Source organism: Ascaphus truei, chromosome 6, assembly GCF_040206685.1.
Source record: "Ascaphus truei isolate aAscTru1 chromosome 6, aAscTru1.hap1, whole genome shotgun sequence".
NCBI classification, from domain to species: domain Eukaryota; kingdom Metazoa; phylum Chordata; class Amphibia; order Anura; family Ascaphidae; genus Ascaphus; species Ascaphus truei.
Genome location: NC_134488.1, coordinates 123,583,707 through 123,593,159, shown reverse-complemented (window position 1 = coordinate 123,593,159; position 9,453 = coordinate 123,583,707).

Below are 9,453 nucleotides of genomic sequence, written 5' to 3'. Positions count from 1 at the left end.
AGTAGGTAGGACTCACGCACACTACCTCAGCGGCCTGTCTGGCTGACATTCCCCATACCAACATCATGCGGGAGACTGAGGAGTCCTGTAGCCAACAGGTGCACCACCAGACACGACCATGTAATGGGGACCGGTTAGACCACAGGGGCCAATCTGAGATTGGGTGGGCAGAGGGTCCAGAACAACCATTACAAGTAATAAAAGCAAACATTAGCAATAGAACTCCCTGCTCCAAAGAGCTTACGATCTGAGTGGTAAGTAGGGAGAGATTACAGAGACAGTAGGAGGGTGGTGAGTGCGTCTGCAAAGGTCGAGTACTTTGGAGCTCCAAGAGTAGAGTGTAAGCTGTCCATGGCAGGGACATCAATTCAGTATATAGCACTATATAATAACAAATATTAACCCTTGTGCATGTGTTCCTATGTCAACGTGGCATGTGGTCCCAATATAACCTAATTGTCCTGGAACCTCTCTGCAGGTTCAGTTTCTCTGTTCTGTGTATTGCTGCTTAGTATAACTTGCAACATTGTTGATACAAATGTTGCCTTTTCCCCATAGTTTATGCCAATTGTCTTAGCAACCTCCCTATGCTCAAAACCTGAGATGGTTTGCCCATTCTCCCCTGCCATGTTTTAGTATTTGGTATACTCTGCTGTCTATAACCTGTTTGTACAGACTAGCATACTTCCTTTTGGATCTAGCAGTCTGTGAGTACACACCTTTTATCTGCCTCTCCTAATAAAGCTGCTGAAGATAGAAAGACTTGGTGTGCATTTAAAGGGGATGAGTTAACCTGCCTGACCCTACCCCTTTGTTACAAGGGGCTGGAGGGCCAGAACACATGGCCGCCTTGCTTGCCGGCGGCGCGTGCAAGTCACTGCACCTTGATCTGCAATCTGCAGTGAACTTGTTTCGGCGCGGGGGGGGGGGGGCGTGACCAAAAATGGGGCGGGTGGGACGGCCATGATGTGGGGAGGCAGGGCCATTACACACACATGCACACCAAGCCGCCTCCCTCCCATAGCTCCAGACAGCTCCCCTCCGCCTCTCCTCCCCTCCTCATTGTCTGCCTCGCGCACCACGTTACACGTCAGCGCTTCCTTTGCCTTATGTTGTCATTTAGCTCTTGCACTTCTCCCCATTGTTTGTAATGTTGTAAAGCGCGGCAGAAATAAAATGATACCAGGAAGCTAAAAGTGACACATTTCCATGTCACTACCCAGAATCCTTGCCTGCAGCGTAACTACGTGTGTGACGTGATAATGGGGTGAAAGGTTCTTGTGGAAGACATGCAAACACATTGAGTATTCTGTTCTCTGTATGACAGAGAAATTATATACACCCATATACTGTATAGTGTGTTAGTGTAGAAATCTTTTCACACTTTGCTTCAGTTGCTCTCATTCCTCAGATAACCTTGAGTTGCATATTTTTATCAGGGAATCCTTGGGGTGTCACATGTCTCACTCCCATTCCTGCCCTTCTGTGTCCTTCCCACTCCTGTGTAATTGCAGTGGGTGGGGTTTTTAACTGCTTTGCTAAGGGGTCAGGAATGCAGTTATAAGTGTACTTGGGCCAAAGGGGTAATAAGTGTATGTATGTATGTATATCTTTATCTATATATGAAATAGTGTACTGTGTAAGGAAAATTAAATCACCCCAATCAAGCCCTAAAGTTCTCCCCACTAGAACATATAGAAACTTGAACCCACAACAGTTTCTGGCTGACCTTACCAACTGCCTTTGGTATAGAATCGACTTAATTCCCGACCCCGATTCTGCTCTCGACTATTTCCAATCCGAGTTCTTAAAACGCTGTGATACCCATGCTCCACTACGCAGAATAAGGGTACGGGGGGCCCACCTTCCGTGGTCACAACTGACCTTTTAGCTCTCTACCATTTCATGGATGCCGTGTGGAAAAGCTACAAAGTAACTGGCACTACCAAGGATCTTAACTACAGATGCCTGCGGAACATGTGCACAAGGCACACAAGACATGCAAAAGCACAAAAGTACGGCCCTTTTCGGGGGGGGGGGGGGTGGTTGAAGGACCACACCTGCCCCCCTTGATGTACTGTATATCATTTTGCCCACCACTGGACTAGGCTATTGAAATGCTCAATTTAAGAGGTGAGTTTTTAGGTTTGACTTAAAGGTGGCGAGAGAGGGTGCTTGGCGTATACCGAGTGTGAGGGAGCTCCGTAGGTAAGGGGCAGCGAGGGGAAACGGATTAAGGAGAGAGAGAGCAGGAGAGGTGGAAGGGGTGGGAAGGAGACAGTTATGAGCAGAGCGCAGGAGACGAGCAGGGGCACAGCGAGAGATCAGAGCGGAGATGTAGGGAGGAGCAGATGAGTGGAGAGCCTTGAAGGGAAGGAGGAGAACTTTGTAGGTGATCTGAAACTTGATGGGAAGCCGGGAGAGGGATTTAAGGAGGAGATGAGCAGGAACTGTTTTAGTAGTAAATGATTCATTTTTTTTTAACAAGACAACTTGAAGTATATTAATTTTAATTTTTATATTACCACCTGATGTATACTAAGGGATTTACTGCCATTATATATGATCTGGGTGTCCATAAATTTGATGACCTTATCACTGGAATAGAGTTAACGCCATTTAACCCCGTATTGCCCAAGGTAGCTAAAAACAAAAAACATTTTTTTTTCATCTTGTAATTATTTTTAAATTGTTTTTTTAAAAACAAAGGGGTAAATTACCTAGTTTTTATGTACGAAACTACTCTCAGCCAACGGATCAGTATGCTACCAAGTGGAACTCCACCTTTAGCCAGCGAGAGACTATCGGTAGCAGGCGCGATGGGTCCCGTAGGTAAGCCAGGGACCGATAATAAGGGGAGGCCAATGGAGTAATGATCTGCAGATCTCTTTCTGTGGATGGAGACGTTAATGGACGGACACTGCTGGTCTCTCCTTCTGCCGAGAGACGCTAATGGATCAGTGCTCTGTCTGTCTCCAGGGCAGAGAAGAGATGAATAAAGCAACACTAGGCCATAGGTCTCCCCCGCTGGTGCGTTGGTTAACCCCTTGGATGCCGGAGCAGGTCCGCAACACATTGCTCTGCAGATTTGCGGCACCGAAGGCGTTAAGTTTTTCACATGGTGGAATTGACCCTGAGAACAGTTTGCTGCCTTAATATTTTATCAGCTGCAAGGTCAGCGCCGAAAACTTCCAGCCGTGGAAAGAGAGAGGGCCCCCGCCACCTCATAACCACCACGCAATAATTAACAGCTCTGCAGAGAGGTACGTAATGAAACAGAGTTATATATACGACGGGGAGGGTTAGGCATGCTTGCCAACTGATCAGAATTCATTTCACGGAGATTTTTCATTTAATAAGTCAGGACAGTGGTGTATGCAGAGGGCGGGAGCTACATACTGTGTCCCTGTGTCATGGAGGCTGCTGGCACTCAGAGGGTAAGAAGAGAGGGTGCATCTCATTCTACAGGCCGCTTGCTGCGGCACTTTCCTGCGTTAGACACCCGGCTGCAATATCACACATCCTTCTAGCCATTATACGCCCCCATCTTACCCCACATTCTTTAGGACAGGGGCGCTCAAGTCCAGTCACAACACCACCCAACAGGTAAGGTTTTCACGATATCCCTGCTTCAGCACAGGTGGCTCAACCAGTCCCTGCTTCATCACAGGGGGCTCAATTAGTGGCTCAGCCTGTGCTGAAGCAGGGATATCCTTAAAATCTGACCTGTTGTGGGCGGGGAAGGGGCGGGTCCTGAGGACTGGGGTTGAGCACCCCTGCTTTAGGAAACTACCGTCACCCTAATATGCCACATCTGTCAGCTTATCGAGCTTCCCTCCCTTTGGGCAGCTTGCCCGTCCTCCCCATACATCCTACGGGCACCCTATTGCCTAGCACATCCTTATCACACACTATTGCCCTTTTGGTTCCCTGCTGCCCATTGCTATGCTTTGCTGCAGGCTCTTGTACTTTAATGGAATCGATCAAAAACGATCTTGTTGGTCAGGTAAAAGGTATCACAACTTACATTGAATCAGGCCCGTGTGCCGTCAGAGTTAAAAGTCTCCAGATTACTGGATCTGGCGGGGTCCCGAGGGGGTCCCACCCCGGGTCCTTCCCTTCTTTTTTAATCCCTACACCGCTGGAGAAGCATTGCTGAGTATATTTCTATTACGGAGAAGTTTACTGTATGTAGGAACGTATAGAATTCTATTACGGAGAAGTTTACTGTATGTAGGAACGTATAGAGGACAGTGACGGAGATGAGTGCAGGGATATCAGGGGAGACGGTTTACTGAGAGAGAAGAGAGTGCGGGGAATAGAAAGGGACAGCATACTGTATGCCCTGGGGGAAGAGAGTGCGGGGAATAGAAAGGGACAGTGTACTGTATGCTCTGGGGGAAGAGAGTGCAGTGGAATAGAAAGGGGCAGCTTACTATATGCCCTGGGGGAAGAGAGTGCATGGAATAGAAAGGGACAGCGTACTGTATGCCCTGGGGGAAGAGAGTGCATGGAATAGAAAGGGACAGCTTACTGTATGCTCTGGGGGAAGAGAGTGCAAGGAATAGAAAGGGACAGCTTACTGTATGCCCTGGGGGAAGAGAGTGCGGGGAATAGAAAGGGACAGCTTACTGTATGCCCTGGGGGAAGAGAGTGCGGTGGAATAGAAAGGGACAGTTTACTGTATGCCCTGGGGGAAGAGAGTGCATGGAATAGAAAGGGACAGCGTACTATATGCCCTGGGGGAAGAGAGTGCATGGAATAGAAAGGGACAGCTTACTGTATGCCATGGGGGAAGAGAGTGCGGGGAATAGAAAGGGACAGCGTACTGTATGCCCTGGGGGAAGAGAGTGCATGGAATAGAAAGGGACAGCTTACTGTATGCCCTGGGGGAAGAGAGTGCAGGGAATAGAAAGGGACAGCATACTGTATGCCCTGGGGGAAGAGAGTGCGGGGAATAGAAAGGGACAGCGTACTGTATACTCTGGGGGAAGAGAGTGCGGGGAATAGAAAGGGACAGCTTACTGTATGCCCTGGGGGAAGAGAGTGCGGGGAATAGAAAGGGACGGTACTGTATGCTCAGGGGGAAGAGAGTGCGGGGAATAGAAAGGGACAGCGTACTGTATGCCCTGGGGGAAGAGAGTGCATGGAATAGAAAGGGACAGCTTACTGTATGCCCTGGGGGAAGAGAGTGCGGGGAATAGAAAGGGACGGTACTGTATGCTCAGGGGGAAGAGAGTGCGGGGAATAGAAAGGGACAGCGTACTGTATGCCCTGGGGGAAGAGAGTGCGGGGTTCCTCGTGTTTGTGTGTTTTGTGTGTGTGTGTGTGAGAGAGAGAGTGACTGTGTGTGTTTGTGTGTGCGTGTGCGACTGTGAGTGTTTGACAGTGTGTGATTGTGACAGGGTGAGTGTGTGACTGACTGGGTGTGTGACTGACTGACTTGGGTGACTGACTGACTGACTTGGTGGGTGGGTGACTGACTGGGTGGGTGACTGCCTGGGTGGATGACTGCCTGGGCTGGTGGGTGACTGCCTAGGCTGGTGGGTGACTGACTGGGTGGGTGGGTGACTGACTGGGTGGGTGACTGACTGGGTGGGTGGGTGGGTGACTAGGTGGGTGACTGACTGGGTGGGTGACTGACTGGGTGGGTGAATGACTGGGTGGGTGGGTGGGTGGGTGACTGACTGGGTGGGTGGGTGACTGACCTTGGGTAACTGATTGGGTGGGTGACTGCCTGGGTGGATGACTGCCTGGGCTGGTGGGTGACTGCCTTGACTGTATTCATTGGGAAGGGCGGGGGCCCACCTGTGCAGCAGAGTTCGGTGTGGTTCGGATCATGATCTTCTGGGGTCCTGCACATGCGCGCGGCACCGGGCAAACCTTTGCGCTCCAAGCGTCTTTTCCTGCGGGGGGCGTGGGAGGTTGTCAGAACTCCCACTTCGGATCTGCAGAGTGGCAGCGGAACGATGCTTACCCTTCCCCCCCATCTCGTGGAGTGAGGCAGACGGAGGTCCGGAATGCGCACCATGTCAGGGAGTCCCTCTGCAGCTGCTCGTGCGACGCCCGCCCAACTGAATAGGACTGCCCGCTCGCCCTTAGCTGCCCCCTTGCCGCTGCCCCCTTGCTGCTGCGTGACGTTGTGATTTCACGTAGCGTCCAGTCGGCACAGCAACGCGGCATCATTTGAAGCCGCACGGCCATTTTTATATGCAGTTGGAGCAGAATGCAGTCTGAGAAGGAGGAAAATGCCGCCGCAGCACCCGGATACAGTATCCCGCCGAAACACCTCGCCGGGGGTAAAATGCATTTGCCCCAGGCAGGCATTTGTCGAGGCCTGCACATATATACAAATATATATATATTATATATATATATAAACACAATCCACCCCAGCAGGAGCAGACACAAGACAGCACTCAAAGGTAAGTGAAAAAACCTGTATTCAAAAGTAAACACAGCACAAACATGACAACGTTTCGGTCCTCGTGGGACCTTCCTCAGGGTGGTGCTGGGTCCTACGAAGATCGAAACGTTGGTCATGTTTGTGCTGTGTTTACTTTTGAATACAGGTTTTTTCACTTACCTTTGAGTGCTGTCTTGTGTCTGCTCCTGCTGGGGTGCATTGTGTTTCTATGATTATTGTTACAGGACATGCACCGCTACAGTTTTGTGTATTTGGAGTGCCAGCTGCCCCCTTGTTTTAGATATTTATATATATATGCAGTGGTTGACAAATCACCAAAAAATCTACTCGCCACACAAAAAAATCTACTCGCCACCTAGTACCAAACGTGTGCTGCTTGGGCCAATATATACTCGCCCGGGGGTTAAATCCACTCGCCCGGGGCGAGCAAATGTATAGGTTTGTCGAACACTGTATATAGATATATACATACAGATACACACACAACCACCATATATGCACCATATACTGTAATGCACACATACACATCTACATTCAATATTTAGAAACACTAAATATAGAACATATAATACATGGAACACACATGCATTATACACACACACCATGTACTGTATTCATACATAAACAGATATACCTGTATACACTCACTGTACCAGGACACTTAGAGGAGTAGCTAGTGAGGGCTCTGCAGCGCCATTTGGTGCCGGGAAGCTGCAGTGTTCAAGCCGTATACAGAAAAAGACAAAAAAACAACAGCGCAAAACCGCATGGTGAAGTATATCAAATATATTGAAGAAGTAATATTGGTGAGTATTCAGCGTACATTTGGTAAAAAGAACGAGCGCATTGCGTGTATTAAACACAACAGGTTACCACACTGTGGAACTGCAGCAAACGACTGGACTCTCTGCTAGTCCTCGTTAGAAGAACGTGACGTCAGCTCCCCGTCTCAGGCAGGTTGCGCGCTGCACACTCCGTCTTTCCTTTAGCCCCAACCTCGTCAACAGAGGGTTCCTCCCGGAGACGCTGGTATCCGGAAACTCAGACAGCAGGGCAATGTCGCCACTCGATGACGCAGTGGTTACACGGATGAATGTCCCTTACGCATGCGTAAACCAGGGTTCAGTCCAGAATAGAGCCAAGTAATAGCCCCACAGTGGTGAGAGGTGATATACCAGCTACTATATAACACAGTAATCGCAACCGGTGCCTACCACTCTTCTGTTACAGAAATGGATATAATGGCTAATAGTAACCAAGCCAAAACATTTGGAATAAAAATCGTGAATTAAAAACTCTTATCCTACGCGTTTCGTAGCTGACAACGCTACTTCATCAGGGAATAGTTCAGCATAAGTTAAAAGCGACTTTAAGTACACCCCCTGCCTTCCGTATTGGCTAGCCAATGAAGCGAAACCGCCAATCAGGTCAGCAGCGGCGGCACTCGGCGTCAGCTGTAAACTAATGCTGATAATACAACATAAACATTAGTTCAAGCCGCCCTGCTCTCCCTCCTACCGGCCCGAACTCTTTTAATCTGACCGGCCCGGGGTTTAACCCTAATCTCCCTAAATAACGGCAATACACAAAGAGCTATAGGAGGTTGCAAGGCTTGTACACTGTCACCTATTTGCAGGTGTATTGAAATGCACATTTCTCTGGTTTCTTTTACATGAAGTGAGGGGATAATAGGGATCTCTTGTCAACACAGTATTAATATTTAATACTGTGACCCAGACTAGTGCAAATTGCTTATTTTACATTAAATGAAAATATCACTTGTGAGCACATTCACATGTCTCAGACAGGTCTGCAACCCTGCTTTTCCTCATTATCTCCCAGCATGCAGTGCTTCCACGGCAGCAAGGGATTCTGGGAAATGACAGGGTTTCTCCAAAATTACTGGACACAATGGAGAAAGGAGAGACCCGCTCGAGGCCCACACACGCCATCGATCCATGCTGTTTCCTCCTCCTTGGCCCCACCCCCAGGCTCCTGGCACCTCTTCCTGATTAGCTGCATTACCCAGCAGCAGCCAATCAGGATGGAGGAAGCTGCGCAGACCCCTAGCAACCGCCCTGCTCTCTCCTTACACAAGGAAATCCCACGACCCCCCAAGCCGGTCAGGTCACTATGTCCAGAGAGGTAATATCGGTATACACATACATGCAGTACCGTCTTAACGCACGGGCACGCTGGGCAGTTGCCTGGGGGCCCCACGAGCATAGGGGCCCCATGCTAATCTATGCACAGACCAGAATTTAACACACATTTTCCGATCACCCGCCTCAACATTCAAATCTCCCGCTAACTCGGCAGAAGGAGAAAAATTACGACTTGTGGCGGAGAGTTGGCGTGTCTGCATTCGCCAGAGAAATGTTGCCGTTTTTATTGCTTGCAATGTTATGTGTAGGCCGGGCCCAGTGCACTGCTTTGCCCGGAGGCCTATAATGCTGTTAAGACGGCCCTGCATACATGTCCAGCATTACCTCTCATTTTTACTGGACAGTGTCCAAATACAGGACAGTCCGGTTCAAAACTCGACACCTGCAAATAACGGGGAAAGATTTCCCCCTTTTCTGACACACAGGTACACTCTTTTTTGCGCAGATAGAGACATTGAATGCGAATTCCCTTCACCAATTTGCCCATTCCGTCTGTTACCATCGCAATTTGTGTTGTCTTAATGTGTGTGAAGTCAGCGTTTGAAATTCCCCGGGAGGCAGACTGTGAACATATTAATATCTGCAGCGGAGAACAGTACAGCAATTATACAGGGTGGCATTGTAAACACAGCAGAACAAGGGTTTCACAATGGTATAATGAAAGGAAATACTGTATGTTTATGGTGAGCAGAGGGGGTGGCTGCTTTGCTTTAGATCATTACTTACTAACTGCCAGTCACCCATTAACCCCTTCCCAACAAGAGAGAATTGCAGCAAAAAAAAAAACGGGTGCTCAACTCCCGTCCTCAAGACCCCCACCAACAGGTCAGGTTTTCAGGATATCCCTGTTTCAGCACAGGT